The sequence below is a fragment of the Nicotiana tabacum genome, chromosome 1, assembly GCF_000715075.1.
Source record: "Nicotiana tabacum cultivar K326 chromosome 1, ASM71507v2, whole genome shotgun sequence".
NCBI classification, from domain to species: domain Eukaryota; kingdom Viridiplantae; phylum Streptophyta; class Magnoliopsida; order Solanales; family Solanaceae; genus Nicotiana; species Nicotiana tabacum.
In genome coordinates, this window is record NC_134080.1 from 76,505,083 (window position 1) to 76,526,713 (window position 21,631).

Below are 21,631 nucleotides of genomic sequence, written 5' to 3' on the forward strand. Positions count from 1 at the left end.
GAAGCTATTGAAACTCTCGGAATTCCATTCCGACCCCTGTATCAAAATTTTGCCTACCAACCGGAAATTGCCAAAATATCAACTTTGCCAATTCAAGCCTAAATCTACTCCGAACCTCCAAAACTCATTCCGATCACACTCCTAAGTCACAAATCACCTCCCTAAGCTAACCAAACCATCGGAATTCACTTCTGAGTGCTCTAACACATAAGTCAACACCCGGTTGACTTTTCCAACTTAAGATCCCTCAAAAGAGACTAAGTGTCTCAAACCTTACCAAATTTCTTCCAGATTTGATTTGACCAACCCGATATCGCATAACACGGATAAACAAGGCATAAAGAAGTAGAAATGGAGAAAACGGAGCGGTAACTCATGAGACGACTGGCCGGGTCGTCACAATCACATGCTCCTCACGCCAGTAGAAAATATACATCTCTAACCGTGGTAGAAATCATCAAGAACACTCCGAATCCCATTTGCAGAAAACCAAACCATCAGGACTTAATCCTTCTAACTCAACCAAGCTAAGTAGGTCACCAAAAACCCAAGAGCATTGCCACGAAGTACCTGTAGAAACTCATTATCTCATAAGCACCCAAAGAACTAATTATATCCCTTACCATTCCGATCCAACCTACTACCAAGCTGTCCTATTTATCTGAGTTCCGTCTGAATTACTTTCAAATTGATACTTCTCCTCGCCATAATACCACAATCCTCAACCAAGACTCAACACACGATACCTAAGCATAAAATCACACCTACCGAAGGCTCATAAGCCGCTGAATACTCTCTTAAATATCCCCAAAAGTACCATATGTAATACCCCATACATTCGGACTTGGTGTTGATATGTTAAATGGTTATTAATTTGATATTTTAGACATATGAAGTCCTAGAGGGATGATTATTGGTGAAAATAGTTGTTTTAGAATCAAGATGGAGAGTGATGTGCATAAGATTCGACAAAATCGACTAAGTTTGCAGAAGGTCCGTCTTCCAATAGGGTTTAGTGAAAATATATAAGGAATTTGGAAAAATCAAAGCATGAAAGTTGTAGTCCTTTGAAATAGCTTTCCAACGCTATATTGTAGAGCCTAAATGCAGCTTTGTGCAAAATGTTATGCCCGTTATACAGAACAGTGCGCAACCACCATGCCCGGACCGCGACCGCGGTCGTGAGGTAGTGTTCCTTCTATTTACCGCTCGCGACCGCGGTCAGGCCTACAAGGGCACGATGGCAGGCTTGGGGAGTCATTTTTAAGCCCTATTTCGTCCCCCACAACCCCAAAATATAAACACTTGCTCTTGATTTTGTAACCGGAATTTATCAGCCTTTCTTGACATTTAAAATCTTAAATACATAAACTAGGTGTTTTCTTAACTATGAAGTACCTTCCAAAACTCAAACTACAAAGAAAAAGAGAGGCGATATAACGATACTTATGTCGTAGGTATCGTTCTAACGTTATCACTTCTTGATTTCGTAACTGGGATGTTAATCTTCTTTGGAACCCTTGTAAAGAGCTTAGGGTAAGTTTTTGGGGGTTCTCTGGTTGTGTTTTATGAAAAATTAAGAGAAAGATGATTTAAACCCCTATATATATCAACTTTTGAAAAGTCAAAGAGGTGCTGGCTTGGCACCCAGCATTGACCCTTCTTTCGACGCTTATATCTTTTTATCCGGATGTCTTATGAATGAACTATTAATATCATTAGAAAGTACATTGTAAGACATTCAATTTGTTTTATAATATGTCCCAAAAATACCTCATATAACACACAAAAGTTATTGCTCAAAAAGCTTTAGTGACACACCTACTTGTCACCTATGCAGTCTGCACAGCCTCGCAAAACTGCAAATATCTCTCTACTTCTATATCGTACTGATGAACGGTTTAATGTGTTAGAATCTAGACTTGTAGATATTCAATTTGGTAGGTAGATCATCCCCTAATTCCATGTATATTGGGATAAAAGCTCAGCTACATTTGACCTAAGTTTCAACACATTTATGAATGTAACTTGTGATAACATTTTCCAACTTTTGTTCCACAACTCGTTTGAATTTAAAACATAACACACATCTATAATACGACTAAAATAACTCATAACATAATCTCCTTATAATTTTAAGCACCGTATTCTCACCCCTAAAGTACAAGTTATAACATTCCCGACTTGTCGACTTTTGACAAAACTTATTTTCTCCAATTCGTTTATCTTGTAAGCCTTCTAACCCTCTTGGTACTTGGTATTCATGATGTAAAATATTTGTAATCTCCATGGTAACATTATTAACTTACTTTATATACTTTCAAAGATGATCTCATTTCTGAACTTACATCAATCGGCTTAAGACGTGCTCTTACGTACGAAAACATGGGGTATAAGAATATCTTTTATATATATGTTGTACAATTTGTAATTCAAAACCAAGTTGTAGATTATGGAATATTTTACAAATCCTTAAGTAACTATGAAAATTTCCCAAAAATTAGTATGACATGGCATGCCAAACGGGTTTGCTTTATTTCTGAGAAAAAAATAAATAGTTGGGTGACTTTGTTGTCCCAAAGACCCAACCAAACAAAAATGATTTTGATAGAATATTTTTATAAGTTGGGTGACCATCCATGAAATTAATATTTCTGATAATAATTTTCTACATTGTATGTATTAGTGGCAAACGGGCGGTTCTGGTCGAAAATGGGTAATGAAAAAACGGATAAATTATCCGACCCGACCCATATGAGTAATCATATTATCCATGACTTCTTGCATATGATCAATTTTGGGAGAATTCTTACTCTCCCTAACTTAAGGAACCCCCAATTTGAGGTTTTACTAATGTAAAAGTTAGACCCATTGGTTATCTTTTTCATTCCTATACACTATTGGAAACTTTATTACCCTAAATATTCATGTTTAGTAAATTACCCTACCTACACAAGTTTTGTTTATAAAATATATACATTCCACCTTAAAAGGCTCCCAATCCATTATTAGTGCCTTTAATTAAGGGATTTATTTACACCATTTACCTTTTTTTTCTCTTCTTCACTAGATCACCAAAAATACTAACAACTGCATCACTAAATTCGAGCACAATTTTGGAGTACAATTTTAAAACTCCGCAATCTGGAAGAAATATCGAGGAATTTGAACTCCCTTTTAAGGAACTTGATTTCTTCCATTGCAATACCCGGCGACAACAGGAAGCCCTACTCTCTTTCAATGACAGCTTGTCTCATTAACATCTCAATCAAAGTAGTGATCTGTAATTATGCTACTTTCTTCTCATTCCCAATTGACTTTTCAATTGCAGATATCTATAATTGTTATTATTATCAAAATCAAACTACTTAATGACCATTTGCCTTAAAGTGGAGCATAAACTCTCAACGACAACGTGCATGATCATGAATATTATTATGAAAATCAATTCTGGTAAGATACTAAATTTATTTCTAAAAGGTCAGTCTTCAAACTCTTTATGCTTTCACCAGGATTATGTAATGTTCGCTCCAAGGGGACAACCTAGATTAGTTCACTAAGATTAAAATTCACAAATTTTAATTTTAGTTTTATTTTGGTAAAGAATTCATGATTCTTGTACGATTGAGGACACAAAGAAAACAATCCGCGCATTTGTGTCTAGGGGTGTGCATTCGATTTATCGATTCGATTTTGATCCTTATCGATAATTACTTATCGATTATCGATTTGTACATATGCTTATCGTTATCGTTTCAATAAGGTTTTGATTTTTTCGATTTCGATTTATCAATTTTTGGGGTTTATCGATTACACCAATAAGAATTTGCGGAATTTCACGGAAAGTATATCGCTATAAATACGCCTAACTAATATGGACAAAAAGAAGCTATAATAAGACGAACACCGTTTATAACATAAAAATTGTGTCAACAAGCACATGCAACGAAACTAAAGTAAGGGATCAAATGTACGCCACCAACAATCCAACGGTATAAAAAAAATACATCATCACCGCTAATTTTGTTTTTTATTAATTTGAACTTCATTCCCTTGAACTTTAAATATGATCATTCCTTAAATGTGGTAGAGGAAATAATAGGGTTAGAGATTTAGGATAAAGGAAATGGTATTATAGAATAAGGCTAGAAAAAAAATTGTCATTTTAGTATATCTGATCGGTTTATCGATAAACCGATAAACGAAGAGGACAAAATCGAAATCAAAATCGATAACTCGATAAGGAAAATTTTGAAATCGAAATCGATAAATCGATAAACCGATTCGAATGCACACCCCTATTTGTGTCCCACCACTTTTCCTCCAGCTATGTACAATTATGACACTCATTTCCCCTTCAACTATCTTATATAATTTCAATATCACATTGTCTAAATTAAAAGAGATCGAAAAAATCCCAAAGCTTATGTCATAGGCTTGTAAAACTTATTTACAATTTTCATACATTATTTATACCCAGTTATATATAACTACAATATCATACAACTTAAACACATAGTAAAAATAAATTTCATACAACTAATTATATATTATACAACTTTCACACATTATTTCTACCCAGTTATATACAACTACAATAACATACAACTTAAATACAAATTTTATACAAAATTTATACAATATGTCTTTTGTATATTTTGTATCTGATTTATACATAGTAAAAACAAATTTCATACAACTAATTATATATTATACAACTTATCTACAATTTTCATATATTATTTCTACTCAGTTATATACAACTACAATATCATACAACTTAAATATAATATTTATACAATATTGTTCAACTTTCATACAATAGTTAAATAAATGAAAGAAAAATATATAAACATCAGAATACAATTTTTCTACAATTTCGTAAATATAATGTATATCATGTCTTCTTCTTCTTCTTCTTCTTCTTCTTCTTCTTCTTCTTCTTCTTCTTCTTCTTCTTCTTCTTCTTCTTCTTCTTCTTCTTCGAGTTTCAATCTGAAATTCAGTCAAAACCCAATCTAATCTTCACCAAAACCCCTCAAAATTAAGATATAAACTCCAAACCATATTCCCAATTGTTTGCAACAACACCCAATCCAAATAAATAATGATTTTTGAAAACCCAAATTTGAATTCAAAGCTTCAAAGCTTTTTAATGGCTGTCAATGGTAGTATTGTTGCTCTATTTTTCTTTGCTTTACATTACTGAAATTAGGGTTTGAGAGATAGAGAGATACGTAGAGAGAATTCTCAATTCTTTGCAATAACATCCAATTCAAACAAATAATATTTTTTGAAAACTCAAATTCGAATTCAAAGCTTTTTAATGGTTGTCAATGGTGGAATCGTGGGTGGGTGCAAGATACGTGAGGGAGGGGGTGGGATGTGGAGAGAGAAACGTGGGAGAGTGGAAGATAAGTGTGATGACCCTTTGGGTCATCACCTGTTTTCTTACCCATTATGTGCTTCCGAGGCCTTGAAAACCTCATTTAGAGTCACTTCGATTTGCGTGCGTAGTCCGGGCACGTAGCCGAAAATCTTAAATATGAAATTTTGTGAAAAATGTTAAGTCTTGACTTTAAAATGAATAAATTTGACTTTGGTCAAATTTTGGGTAAACGGACCCGGACCCATGATTTGACGGTCCCGCAGGGTTCGTATGAAAATATGGGACTTGGACGTATGCCCGAAATCGGAATCCGAGGTCCCTAGCCCGAGAAATAAATTTTTAAGTGAAATTGTTTAAGGAAATTTTAAGTGAAAACTAATTAGAAAGCAATGGTATCAGGCCGTATTTTGGTTCGGGTGCCCGGTATAGGTCTTATATATGACTTGAGTCATTCCTATGAAATTTGGTTAAAAACGGGCGTCGTTTGACGTGATCCGGACATTAATTGAGAAATTTGATGTTTAAAAGAGTTTTGAGAAATTTTATTGATCTCGAGGTTTAATTCAATGCTCGTGATGTTATTTTGGTCATTTGAGTACACGAATATGTCCGTAGGATGTTTTTGAAGTTGTGTGTATACTTGGGTTGGAGTTCCAAGGGCTCGGGTGATTTCGAGTGGGCTCCGGAATGACTTAGGCTTAGAAAGTCAGATGTTGCAGGTTCAGGAAGTTGCAGGCTCTGAACCCTCTAGTGCGGTCCGCGAGAAATCACGTGCGATCGCAGAGGGGCCAGCACGGCCGTGGTCGCCTTTGTGTGGTCCGCGGTGGAGGCTGTGCGGCCGCAGTCGCCTTTGTGCGGTCCGCCCAGGGTCCTGAACTGCAGGTCTTCAGGGAGGGCCAGCGCTACCGCGGTCGCCTTTGTGCGGCTCGCAGTGGAGGCTGTGCGGCCGCGGTCCATTTGATGTGGTCCGCACTGGGGGTCTGAGAGGGGTATAAATAAACTGGAATTTCAGTTATTTTTCACTTTTTCAAAACCCCAAAACATAAGAGGTGATTTTTCAAACAACCTTTCTTCTCCAAAACGTTGGTAAGTGATTTCTAACTCATTTTCTTCACTCCTTAAAATCTTTTAACATGATTTCAACTTCAAATCAAAGATTTTCATGGGGGAAATTGGGTGTTTTGGGTAAAACCTAGGTTTTCTAAAATTGGGGATTTGGACCTCAATTTGAGGTCCGATTTCAAAACAAATTATATATTTGGATTTGTGGGGGAATGAGTAATCGGGTTTTGGTTCGAACCTCGGGTTTCGACCACGTGGGCCCGGGGAGTGATTTCAGACTTTTGGGTAAAACTTTAGAAAACTCATTTTCATGCATTGGGGTTGATTCATTTAGCACTTATTGATGTAATTAAGTAACTTGTGACTAGATTCGAGCGGATTGGTGGTGGAATCAAGGGGTAAAGCTATAGTTGAGACTTGAGTGGTGATCAAGGCATCGAGGTAAGTGTTTGGTCTAACCCTAGCTTGAGGGATTAGGAGTTGAGTCATACTTGCTACTTGCTTCTTGTTGAGTACGACGTATAGGCATGGTGACGAGTATCTATACGTTGGTGTCAAGCATGACCGTGAGTCTTAAATTAAAATTTGTTGTGTTCTTAAATGACACTTGGGTGCTTTACTTAATGATCTTCTATGATTGAGCATTTTCAATAATTGAACTGAGTACAAGTTGAGTTGAGGTTGGTTATAGCTAATTCTCCCTTGCAGGGATGACTAATTCAATATTGTTGTTCCCTTGCCAGGAAGTTATTATATTATTTATGTTCCCTTATCGGGATTTCTTGTGATTGTGTGATGAAATGTAAAAGGGAGCGGGTGGTACGCCTACTAAAAGATATAATGAAATGGAAGCGGGTGGAATGCCTACCAAGAGATATAATGAAATGGGAGCGTGTGGCATGCCTACCACAAGATATAATGAAATGGGAGCGGGTGGTACGCATACCACGAGATATAATAAAATGGGAGCGGGTGGTACGCCTACCACAAGATATATTGAAATGGGAGCGGGTGGTGCGCCTACCACAAGATATGAGAAATGGGATCGGGTTGCACGCCTGCAACAAGATGAAACTGAAAGTGAAAGTTGCCTTATTTCTCTTTATCCGTATTAGAAGTTAAAATTGTAGTTTCCTTACTATTCTTTGGTATTCTGTTTTATCTGCTAACCCCGGAGCATGTTTCCCCTTTCCCAGATTTGATTGCTTATTACCTGTTTACTTTTCCGCCATATAGTATATAACTGTATAGGTTTATCTGGAGTCTGGTCCTAGCCGCGTCACTTCCTCGCCGGGGTTAGGCCAGACACTTACCAGCACATGGGGTCGGTTGTGCTGATACTACACTCTGTGCTCTTTTGCACAGATCCAGGTCTTGGACAGCAGCAGTAGCGCGGGAGCCAACTTTCAGTCCAGTGAGACACCGAGGTAGCCTTGCAAGCATCCGTAGGCCCGGCGTCTCCTCTATCTTTATTTCAGTCTGTTATCTCATGTATTCGAGACAAACAGTTTATATTTTTCTTTCAAACGGTTGTATTTAGTACTCTTAGAAGTTCGTGAGTAATGTGACACCAGTTCTTGGGTAGAGGCATATGTTGATTTCTGTATTATTGTTCAGTTTCTTTAATTTAAGTCTTCTGTACATTTATTAAATTCCGTTGTTTTCATACTATCACTAATAATCATTAAAAGAAGTGATTTGTTAATGAAGTAAGTTGTTAAGGATTGGCTTGCCTAGCTTACATTAGTAGGCACCATCACGACTCTCGAGGGTGGGAAATCCGGGTCGTGACAAGTTGGTATCAGAGAGCTAGGTTACATAGGTCTCACAACTCACGGACAAGATTAGTAGAGTCTGAGGGATCGGTACGGAGACGTCTGTATTTATCCCATAAGGCTACAGAGTTAGGAAAATCTCACATTTGTTCTTTCTTGTCGTGCGGATTTGTTCCTCAAATGCTAATTGGATTTCTACTCTGTTATTTCGCAGATGGTGAGAACACACACTTCCTCATCTACCGCTCAGTAGCCCGATCCCCCAGCAGCAGCTCCCACTAGGGGCAGGGGGAGAGGCCGAGGCCGTGCTAGAGGCCGAGGTAGGGGCAGAGCTCATCCCCGAGCAGCAGCACTAGTGGCGGAGCCTCAGGTTGATTTTGAGGAGGAGGTTCTGGCCCCAGCAGTTTCGGTGGGCCCAGCTCAGGTCCTAGAGGGGTTCATTGCCACCCCAGTTCTTCAGGATGCTCTAGTCCGATTGGTGGGCCTCATGGAGAGTATCACCCGAGCAGGTTTGCTTCCTGTAGCCCCAACCACTTCTCAGGCTGGAGGAGGGGCTCAGACTCCTACTACACGCACTATGGAGCAGGTAGCTCCTCAGATTCAGACTACAGCGGTTCATCCTGTTGGAGCAGTTCAGCCGGGTGTAGTAGCTCAGACCGGTGATGGAGCAGCTATGTCTACCAATGCTTTGTGGAGGCTGGATAGGTTCACCAAGCTCTTCACTACTACTTTCAGCGGTGCTTCTTCTGAGGATCCCCAGGATTTTCTATACAGTTGCCACGAGGTTCTCAGGAACATGGGTATTGTCGAGACCAATGGGGTCAATTTTGCTACATTTCGCTTGTCTGGATCAGCCAAGACTTGGTGGAGGGATTATTGCTTAGCTAGACCAGCCGGTTCGCCAGCCTTGACTTGGGAGTAGTTTTCAGTGTTATTTCTTGAGAAATTTCTCCCCGTTACTCAGAGAGAGGCCTATCGGAGGCAGTTTGAGCACCTCCAGCAGGGTTCCATGACAGTCACCTAGTATGAGACCAGGTTCATCGATCTAGCTTGCCATGCTCTTGTCATACTTCCCACCGAGAGAGAGAGGGTGAGGAGGTTTATTGATGGTCTTATTCAGCCGATTCGTCTTCAGATGGCCAAGGAGGACGAGAGTGAGATCACTTTTTAGGAGGCGACCAATGTGGCCTGAAGAGTTGAGATGGTTCTGTCACAGGGAGGTGGTTAGGAGTCGGATAAGAGGCCCCGTCATTCAGGCAGATTCAGTGGTACCTCATCTGGAGGTAGAGATTCATATGGTAGAGGTCATCCTCCTAGGCCCTTTCAGTCAGCTCTTCAAGCTTTTCATGGTGCTTCAGGTGGCCGTGGTCCTCCAATTTAGTATTCTGATCAGCAGTCCTTCAATGCACCACCAGCACCTATCAGTGCACTGTCGCTTCAGAGTTTTCAAGGTCGTCAGCCCCAGCAGCCGGGGGTTTGTTTTACTTATGGCGACACGAGGCACATTGCTAGGCATTACCCTCGGGCTTCGAGCAGTTCTCCGCATCAGGGTTCCCGTGCTATGGTTCAGGCACCAGATGTTCCACAACCCGCCCAGCTAGCTAGAGGTAGGGGTAGAGGTGTTAGAGTTAGAGGTAAAGGTCCTAGAGGTGGAGCTCTAGCCGCCAGAGGTGGAGGCCAGCCAGCAGCAGGCCGTCCTAGAGAGGTAGTCAGGGTGGTGGGGCCCAGTCCCAATGTTATGCTCTCCCAGCCTGGCTCGAGGCTGAGGCTTCATATGCAGTTATTACAGGTATGGTTCTAGTTTGTGATAGAGATGCTTCAGTGTTATTTGATCCAGGGTCTACGTATTCGTATGTGTCATCTTATTTTGCACTGTACCTGGTCATGCCTAGTGATTCGTTAAGTATTCCTGTTTATATGTCTACACCGGTGGGTGGTTCTATTGTGGTCGATCGAGTTCATCATTCTTGTATTGTGGTGATTAGAGGTCTTGAGACTCGTGTTGATTTATTGCTTTTGGACATGGTCGTCTTCGATGTTATATTGGGGATAGACTGGTTATCACTTTACCATACTATCTTGGACTGTCATGCCAAGACTGTGACCTTAGCTTTACCGGGTATGCCTCGTTTAGAGTGGAGAGGGGCTCCTGGTCATTCTACCTGCGTTGTTATCTCGTATGTGAAGGCTCGACGTATGGTCGAGAAAGGGTGTTTGGCCTATTTGGCGTATATTCGCGATTCTAGTGCTGAGGTTCCCTCTATTGATTATGTGCCTGTTGTTTGCGAGTTTCCTGAGGTATTCCCTTCAGACCTGTCGGGGATGCCACCCGACAGGGACATTAACTTCTGCATTGATTTGGCTCCGGGCACTCAGCCCATTTCTATTCCGTCGTATTGCATGGCCCCGCCTGAGTTGAAAGAATTGAAGGAGCAGTTGCAGGACTTGCTTGAGAAGGATTTCATTAGACCCAGTATTTCGCCTTGGGGGCGCCGGTGTTGTTTGTTAAGAAAAAGCATGTTCAATGACAATGTGCATTGATTACCGGCAATTGAACAAGGTTACGATCAAGAATAAGTATCCACTACCGAGGATTGATGACTTGTTCGATCAGCTTCAGGGTGATAAGGTATTTTCAAAGATTGACTTGAGGTCTGGCTACCATCAGTTGAGGATTAGGGCATCCGATGTCCCTAAGATAGCTTTCCGCACTCGGTACGGGCATTATGAGTTCTTGGTCATGTCATTTGGGTTGACAAATGCCCCAGCGACTTTTATGGATTTGATGAACCGAGTGTTCAGGACTTATTTAGACTCATTCATGATAGTCTTCATCGATGATATTCTGATATATTCCCATAGCCGGGAGGAGCACGAGCAACATCCAAAGTGATTCTACAGACTCTGAATGATAGTCAGTTATATGCTAAGTTCTCAAAGTGTGAGTTCTGATTGAGTTCAGTTGCATTCCTGGGTCATGTTGTGTCACTAGAGGGTATTTAGGTTGATCCGAAGAAGATTGAGGAAGTCAAGAACTGGCCCAGACCAGCATCAGCTACAGAGATTCGATGTTTCTTGGGATTGGCAGCCTACTATCAGTTTGTGGAGGGGTTCTCATCTATTTCAACCCCGATGACCAGGTTGACCCAGAAGGGTGCCCAGTTCAGATGGTCGGACGAGTGTGAGGCGAGCTTTCAGAAGCTCAAAATAGCTCTGACTACGATGCCAGTGCTAGTATTGCCCATAGGTTTAGGGCCTTACACAGTCTATTATGATGCTTCTCGTATTGGGCTTGGTGCAGTGTTGATGCAGGATGGCAAGGTCATTGCCTATGCTTCGAGGTAGCTGAAGATTCATGAGAAGAACTATTCGGTCCATGATTTAGAGTTGGCAGCCATTTTTCACGCATTGAAGATTTGGAGGCATTATCTGTATGGCGTGGCATGTGAGGTTTTCACTGATCACAAGAGTCTTCAGTATTTGTTCAAGCAAAGGGAGTTGAATTTGAGGTAGAGGAGATGGTTGGAGTTGTTGAAGGATTATGATATCACTATCTTATATCACCCGGGAAAGGCCAATGTGGTGGCCGATGCTTTGAGTAGAAAGTCAACCAGCATGGGCAGTCTTACTTATATTCCAGTCGGTGAGAGGCCGCTTGCTTTGGATGTTCAGGCTTTGGCCAATTGATTTGTGAGTTTGGATATTTCTGAGTCTAGTCGAGTATTAGCTTGCACGGTCGCTCGTTCTTCGTTATTGGAGTGTATCCGTGATCGGCAGTTTGATGATCCCCATTTGTGTGTCCTTAGAGACACGGTGCAGTGTGGAGATGCCAAGCAGGTTACCTTAGGTGATGATGGATTTTTGAGATTGCAGGGGCGCGTTTGTGTGCCTAATGTGGATGGGCTTCGAGAGTTGATTTTAGAGAAGACCTATAGTTCCCGGCACTCTATTCATCCAGGCGCCGCGAAGATGTATCAGGATTTGTAGCAGCATTATTGGTGGCGTAGAATGAAGAAGGATATTGTTGCATATGTGGCTCGGTGTTTGAATTATCAGCAAGTTAAGTACGAGCATCAGAGACCTGGTGGTTTATTTCAGAGGATTGAGCTTCCCGAGTGGAAATGGGAGCGGATCACTATGGATTTCATTGTTGGGCTTCCGCTGATTCGGAAGAAGTTTGATGCAGTTTAGGTCATTGTTGATAGGCTGACCAAGTCAGCACATTTCATCCTTGTGACAGTTTCCTATTTGTCCGAGAGGTTAGCGGAGATTTATGTCTGGGAGATTGTTCGTCTTCATGGTGTGCCAGTCTCTATCATTTTGGACCGAGGTACGCAGTTCACCTTGCGTTTCTGGAGAGCCGTTCAGCAAGAGTTAGGCACCCAGGTTGAGTTGAGTATAGCGTTTCATCCTCAGACGGATGGGTAGTCCGAGCGGACTATTCATATATTGGAGGATATGCTCTTGGCTTGTGTTATTGATTTTGGAGGTTCGTGGGATCAGTTTTTGCCTTTAGCAGAGTTTGCCTACAACAACAGCTACCAGTCGAGTATCCAAATGGCTCCTTATGAGGCTTTTTATGGTAGGCGATGTCGATCTCCGGTTGGATGGTTTGAGGCAGGGAAAGCTCGGTTGTTGGGTACGGATCTGGTTCAGGAGGCCTTAGACAAGGTCAGGATCATTCAGGAGAGGCTTCATACGGCTCAGTCCAGGCAAAAGAGTTATGCAGACTGCAAAGTTCGAGATGTGGCTTTTATGGTTGGTGAGCAGGTATTGCTCCGAGTGTCGCCTATGAAGGGCGTGATGAGATTCGGGAAGAATGGCAAGCTTAGCCTTAGGTTCATTGGTCCATTTAAGATTCTTGATCGGGTGGGAGAGGTGGCTTATAGACTTGCATTGCCGCCTAGCTTATCAGCCGTGCATCCAGTATTTCATGTGTCCGTGCTTCGGAAGTATCACGACAATCTATCCTACGTATTAGATTTCAGTACTGTCCAGTTAGACAAGGAATTGTCTTATAAGGAGGAGCCGATGGCTATTCTAGACCGGCAGGTCCGTCAGTTGAGATTGAAGAGTTTTCCTTTGGTCCGTGTTCAGTGGAGAGGTCAGCCTCCTGAGGCATCGACCTGGGAGTCCGAGTGTGATATGCGGAGCCGTTATCCTCATTTATTCCCCGACTCAGGTACTTCCTTCTTCTGTCCGTTCGAGGACGAACAGTTGTTTTAGAGGTGGAGAATGTGACGACCCAAAGGGTCATCACCTATTTTCTTACCCATTATGTGCTTCCGAGGCCTTGAAAACCTCATTTAGAGTCGCTTCAATTTGCGTGTGCAGTCCGGGTGCGTAGCCGGAAAACTTAAATATGAAATTCTGTGAAAAATGTTAAGTCTTGACTTTAAAATGAATAAATTTGACTTCGGTTAAATTTTGGGTAAACGAACCCGGACCCGTGATTTGACAGTCCCGGAGGGTCCGTAGGAAAATATGGGACTTGGGAGTATGTCCGGAATCGGAATTCGAGGTCCCTAGCCCGAGAAATGAATTTTTAAGTGAAATTATTTTCAAAAATTGTTTAAGGAAATTTGAAGTGAAAACTGATTAGAAAGCAATGGTATCGGGCCCGTATTTTGGTTCCGGCGCCCGGTACCGGTCTTATATATGACTTGAGTCATTCCTATGAAATTTGGTTAAAAACGGGCGTCGTTTGACGTGATCCGAACCTTAATTGAGAAATTTGATGTTTAAAAGAGTTTTGAGAAATTTTATTGATCTCGAGGTTTAATCTGATGCTTGAGATGTTATTTTGGTCATTTGAGTACACTAATATGTCCGTAGGATGTTTTTGAGGTTGTGTGTATACTTGGGTTGGAGTTTCGAGGGCTCGGGTGAGTTTTGAGTGGGCTCCAGAATGCCTTAGGCTTAGAAAGTCAGATGTTGCAGGTTCAGGAAGTTGCAGTCTCTGAACCCTCTAGTATGGTCCGCGAGAAATCGCATGCTACCGCGGAGGGGCCAGCACGGCCGCGGTTGCCTTTGTGCGGTCCGCGGTGGAGGCTGTGCGGCCGCAGTCGCCTTTGTGTGGTCCGCCCAGGGTGCTGAACTGCAGGTCTTCAGGGAGGGGCCAGCGCGGCCACGGTCGCCTTTGTGCGGTCCGCGGTGGAGGCTGTGCGGCCGCGGTCCATTTGATGCGGTCCGCATTGGGGGTCTGATAGGGGTATAAATAAACGGGAATTTCAGTTGTTTTTCACTTTTTCAAAACCCCAAAACATAAGAGGCGATTATTCAAACAACCATTCTTCTCCAAAACGTTGGTAAGTGATTTCTAACTCATTTTCTTCACTCCTTAACATCTTTTAACATGATTTCAACTTCAAATCAAAGATTTTCATGGGGAAAATTGGGTGTTTTGGGTAGAACCTAGGTTTTCTAAAATTGGGGATTTGGACCTCAATTTGAGGTCCGATTTCAAAATAAATTATTTATTTGGATTCGTGAGGGAATGAGTAATCGGGTTTTTGTCCAAACCTCGGGTTTCGACCATGTGGGCCCGGGGGGTGATTTCTGGCTTTTGGGTAAAACTTTAGAAAACTCATTTTCATGCATTGAGGTTGATTCATTTAGCACTTATTGATGTAATTAAGTAACTTGTGACTAGATTCGAGCGGATTGGTGGTGGAATCAAGGAGTAAAGCTATAGTTGAGACTTGAGTGGTGATCAAGGTATCAAGGTAAGTGTTTGGTCTAACCCTAGCTTGAGGGATTAGGAGTTGAGTCATATTTTCTACTTACTTCTTGTTGAGTACAACGTATGGGCATGGTGACGAGTATCTATACGTTGGTGTCAAGCATGACCGTGAGTCTTAAATTTAAAGTTGTTGTGTTCTTAAATGACACTTGGGTGCTTTACTTAATGATCTTCTATGATTGAGCATTTTCAATAATTGATTTGAGTACAAGTTGAGTTGAGGTTGGTTATAGCTGATTCTCCCTTGCTGGGATGACTAATTCAATATTGTTGTTCCCTTGCCGGGAAAATTATAACATTGTTGTGTTCCCTTGTTGGGAAGTTATTATATTATTTATGTTCCCTTGCCGGGATTTCTTGTGATTGTGTGATGAAATGTAAAAGGGAGCGGGTGGTACGCCTACCACAAGATATAATGAAATGGGAGCGGGTGGTACGCCTACCAAGAGATATAACGAAATAGGAGCTGGTGGTATGCCTACCACAAGATATACTGAAATGGGAGCGGGTGGTACGCCTACCACGAGATATACTAAAATGGGAGCGGGTGGTACGCCTACCACAAGATATGAGAAATGGGATCGGGTTGCACGCCTGCAACAAGATGAAACTGAAAGTGAAAGTTGTCTTATTTCTCTTTATCCGTATTAGAAGTTAAAATTGTAGTTTCCTTACTATTCTTTGGTATTCTGTTTTATCTGCTACCCCCGGAGCATGTTTCCCCTTTCCCAGATTTGATTGCTTATTACCTGTTTACTTTTTCGCCATATAGTATATAACTGCATAGGTTTATCTGGAGTCTGGTCCTAGCCGCGTCACTACCTCGCCGGGGTTAGGCCAGACACTTACCAGCACATGGGGTTGGTTGTGCTGATACTACACTCTGTGCTCTTTTGCACCGATCCAGGTCTTGGATAGCAGCAGTAGCGCGGGAGCCAGCTTTCAGTCCAGTGAGACACCGAGGTAGCCTTGCAAGCGTCCGCAGGCCCGGCGTCTCCTCTATCTTTATTTCAGTTTGTTATCTCATGTATTCGAGACAAACAATTTATATTTTTCTTTCAAACGGTTGTGTTTAGTACTCTTAGAAGTTCGTGAGTAATGTGACGCCAGTTCTTGGGTTGAGGCATATGTTGATTTCCGTATTATTGTTTAGTTTATTTAATTTAAGTCTTCCGTACATTTATTAAATTCCGCTATTTTCATACTATCGCGGATAATCATTAAAAGAAGTGATTTGTTAATTAAGTAAGCTGTTAAGGATTGGCTTGCCTAGCTCACATTAGTAGACGCCATCACGACTCCCGAGGGTGGGAAATCCGGGTCGTGACAATAAGTTAGATTAATTTTAGGACACTAATTATTATCATTAATTCTCTTAAAATGTACATAAATGGTAATTGGGTATATAAAATGTAATTATAGTAAAACTTGAGTATGGAGGGTAATATAGTTTCATATAGTGTATAGGAATGTAAAAATTTCTTTTCTAAATGGATAATATGGTTTTTATCCATATTTGATCCGTTTTTAAAAAGTTCATTATCCAACCCATTTTTTAGTGGATAATATGGGTGGTTAACTATTTTCTTTTAACCGTTTTGCCACCCCTAATTGTATGCTTCACGGTAAATTACATCTAATTTACGTTTACACTTCTTCAGCGATGTTTCTTTTTGTGTCTGCAGTTACAACATAATATCAAATAGTTCTATGTTCTACTTATTTTATTTTATTTCTTGCCAAGAAATATTCACAGTGTGTAGAACTCACTATAGAATTCGCATTTTCAGGATTTCTATCGACCTTCATTAAAATCACACAAAAAATTCAATTACAAGTAGAAGAACTATATTCCCATTTTATTTATTTATAAAGAATTAACCTAAATAGTCACCTATTTAGTTGCTTAAACAAAAATAGCCGATGGATATATAATTTATGTATAATATGTGTATCACTATGTACATTCAATATGTAATTTGTCCATGCTAACTAAAAAATACAAACAATAAATTAGGCCTACTATTTGTGCAAAGAACCCTTTTTTCCTTTATGGAATATAAATGTTTTTCGAATATGAAAAGTGGTAATATGTGAATTTTAGGTTATGTTGAACTAGTCCATTGATCACGCCCAACTATGCCTTATAAAAAGGACTAAGCGATCGCTGCAAATATAATCCGGTTCAAGTCCGGAGTCGAATCCACAGGGAACTAACCCATTTACTACAACTTTTAACACTGCTAATGATAAGCTCAAACAATTTCCGAATACAAAATTTTTAACGGATAATGAGTAGAATTTAGTTAACTAAGGAAAAATGACAATAAAACTAGCAATGATCAAGAATAGAGTTGAATTCAATGGTAAAGTGATCTAGGGTTATTGATTTCCCCAATTGTCGGATTAATTCCTGACTCGTTAGCTATAATCTTGCCGTAACACTCTATAAGGAATATGAGTTCTGGGCTACCGCAATTATCTCTCAATCAATTACGATAATTTACTGGAAGCATTCTCTCGAACTACTCTAGTTAACAATTTATACAACTTAGAATTATTCCACCAAAGCTTCGTTATCTCTAACCATGCTTTTAAATTTAAGTAATTAATCTATTAACTTACTCGAAAGTGGTGCTGTTCAACAATAATCTAACCAAGTGTTCTTCCTCAAGCAACACAAGATAACTAGACACGACTAATCAAGGTCCCTTTCAATTAATCACAAGACAACCCATAGTTGAACAATCATAGAGTAAAAACGACTCAATTATATCAAAACAGAGTCAAGATTTCATCCAACAATTGGTTCCATCAATCCTAGATGACTGGTTTAGCTACTCATACTAATATATAACAATTCACTATAGAAAGTCATAATCAACAAATGAATTAAAAAGGAAGATGAAAACTCTAAAGGAATTCTCTGTCTTTCTCCCGTGTTCTTGCCTTCAAAATCTCTCTAAAAACTACTCTCTTTCTCTTCTGGGTGAATTAGGCTTCATATAGGTTTAGGTTAGTCGCCTTAGAAATTACATAATTGACCCTGGATTATTGGCTTCCGTCAGCTCGTCCGCGGCCGTGGATTGGACCACGGATCTGACCGCGGATGTTGCCCATGATTCTATCCGCGGCCGCGGATCTGAACACGAATTTCCCAATTGCTTTTCTTTCTCCTTTTCTACCGTGCTAACCTCTAATTGGACTTGGACGCTCCATATTGACTACAAAACACTCTTTAGCTTCCTCATGGCTCGGAGTGGCTCCTGCAAAATATAAAACTCTTAATTAGAGCATTTTGTTGTCTTTTAACATTCAAACATTGATAAAGTGCGGCCAAATTAGAGTGTAAATAGTATCTAAATTGCATAATTATAGTCTACTATCAACACCCTATACTTAAACCTTTGCTCTTCCTCGAGAAATCAAACCACACTCTACAGAGGCCTAACTTCCCTGAGCGACTTCCCTAACTCGTCACACCAAGAATATTCCACATAGATTGAGTGCATTAGTGTAACATCCACACCTCAAGAGTTGACTCCCGCAATCCACGCAATATTCCTAACCGGCTTACTTACTCTAACTCAAAGGTCCAGACTTACCTCTCTTTCATGAACCAAGTGCCTGCTCACAACAAAAGAGACTCATTCCACAATCAGTAAAATGCACGCACACTGAGGAACTTCAATATAAACAGAATTCACTCACCCTCAGAAATGACATTCATATGCCACAAAAGATGCACCATAGTCATGCCCGTAGTGTATTGCTCTACTAATCGAGCTCATTTAGTCTAGTATCAAGTAGGACTTGATTTGGTTGTAATGTAGGCTGCGGGATGGTTAGGATACATTTAGATATATGAGTGGCTACAACTCCCTAAGCACTTTAATATATATACTTTAATATTCAAAACCCCACACTTATGTCAAACCATGACTCCACCTTCACATCATTATATATTAACTCCCTTCTTCTTTAAGCACAATTACATCAAAAGCCACCACTTATCAAGGAATATTTTTCACAACAATCCAACTATTTATTTTTTTTTATATATATATATATATATATATATATATATATATATATATATATATATATATATATATATATATATTTTTTTTTTTTAAGTGGCTCTTACTTTATAAAAACAATTCACCTTCCTCCTTATGTCATTAGTTCCACTCAAAAGCCAAATCCAGCAACTCACACTTTAACTTTTACAAAGTTCATAACTATTCAAGTGCTCATGAGAGGTCAACAGGTTCAAATAGATGGTTAATTCAAACAAATGGGTAAGACTTGTAGTGTGGTTGCCAAAGAAATAGGATTACAGGCTCAACAGGGTTAACTACGATACATAACAAATGGGTGGATGAAGTATCTATATGGTTCAACAAAGAAATGCCTATATCACTTCCCAGACTAAACAAGATTACTATTTCGCTTTGCTGACATACGAGGCAAGTTCTAGGCATCAAATATCGTGCACAGAATACAACAAGCCTTACACACACATGGCACATGACTCACTCCATATTGGGTCATCAAACACTCTGATCAGGGTACTTAGCCAAATTAAGAACATACAGTTTAAGGCATTCTTACAAGAGTCGACAACTGAGCCTAAGCATCACACTAAAGTACCCGCTATATTCAAGGCATTACGACGTTAAGAGATCCTATTTTTATTTTCCCCCATAGCCCACAAGTTCCTACTAACAATAAAAAACTAACTACATCCGGTTCAAATGAAACCCTTGAAAAAGCACTGTGACTTAAAGAAAAACCAAGGGGAAATTGATACACTACTACAAAAGAAAATCTTTTTGTATTTTTTTCTTCTTCTTCGACTTTAGTTCCTCAAGAGACCCGTCGAATGATATCCATTGCCGGGACAAGTCGAAAATGATTTATGTAAATAAACTACAAAACTATTCTACATACAACATACCACTAAGTATCCCCCACCCCACACTTAAAATAATGGCATGTCCCCATGTCATACAAAATAAAGTAATGCAAGGTAAAGGAACTTCCCTGGAAGATCAGTCTTGATCGGAGACAGTGTCGAGGTCAAGATGACTTGTCGTCCCCAACGCATGCAGCCAGCCCATGATTTTCTTCTCTGACTTCATATTTTGGGTGGCCAAGGCATCAACTCTCGTCCCCAATTTTATGACGGAAGTGTGCAGCCCTGCCATTTCCTATTCTAAGGCAGTCATCTGCATACTCCATCTGACTGCAGATGATCCTTCAACCGCAGCTACTTGTTCCCGTGGGGTGAGGATGGCCCAACTTGTTCCTGTGGGGTTGAAGAAGGCCCAACTTCCTCCTATTCTTCATCTCTCTCCTCTATCGCCTCATAAACATCACTATCAGCTGTATCGGGTACCACCGTGTCCTTCCTAATGGTCACTTTGTCTGCCCAAAATTTTGCTTCTTTCTTCACCTTGCCATCCATATTGGGGTTCTATAGCAACCCTACAACCCGGCACAATCTCGTGACCAGATATGGGAAAAAGAACCTATACCTCCTCATTGTTGAACGGATGAACATCTCAGATTGAATAACCTTGGCCACATCAAAATCTTGGCCATCCACGAAGCACCAGATCAAAGCAGCTCTCAGACCATTTACCTCAGTGGTGTTGTGGGACGGCAGCAGTCGACTATTGATGATATACAACCAACACTTTCCTTCAAAGGTGAGTGAGGCTGAGTGCAATTTCGATCCCGGCTCAACCCACACTACCTCTTGTTTGGTACACAAATAGTTCTGAAAAATAGCTGCCAATTTGTAGGTTCTTGTCGGTAAGTATCATAGTAATCCACCTCCCCAGTGAATACAGGCAATCGATACACTTTCCTGATGACTTCTATCGAGGCATTCACCTTCTTTTGTCGTACAGTGCAGATGTGATCCTCATGTTCAACGCAGTTGGCATAGAATTCCCTAACAAGCATCAAGTTACCGTCACTAGGCTCTTCGAAGAAGATGTCTAGCTTGTGCCTAATCAACTCCCTATACATATTGGGGCACTCATCCTGGAGGGATCCCCTTTCAACTCCCATTTACGGTATAGGCTTTCAATAGCCTTCCAACTGAAATGGTCTTGGGCAACTCTAGAGACAAATATGGTAGTGCCCGGGATGAGCCTCCATGACCACTTGATGAGGCACCGGTAGTGCATCTCGTCTTTGAAGATCTCATGGTACCTACACAACAACCACCACTATCAATAATCGGTGAAATATGTGAACTAATGGCGGTTACTCAGACTTCACTCGCACTATTGGTGACAACTTATACTTAAAACTCATTGTGGGACTTCAACAAACACCTACTGTGCATATGCCCCCAATGTACCGAAAGACCCAATTAAACCTCCATTCTTCACAACTCATCAATGTCTTCCCCAACCTAACCAAATCTAATATCCTCATATACCAACATATATACCAACAATCAAAAATAAAGATAAGAGTACCCATAACTTATATTATCCTACACTTACAATAGAAGAGAAAAAGAATGAAAAAAAAATTGAAAAAACTAAAAAAAGAAAAGAAAGTAGAAGCATGTTACTTACTTGAAGATCTTGTGAGGAATAGAGCTTGGGTAGTTGTTGAGTAGAGAAGAGATTTTGTTGAGTT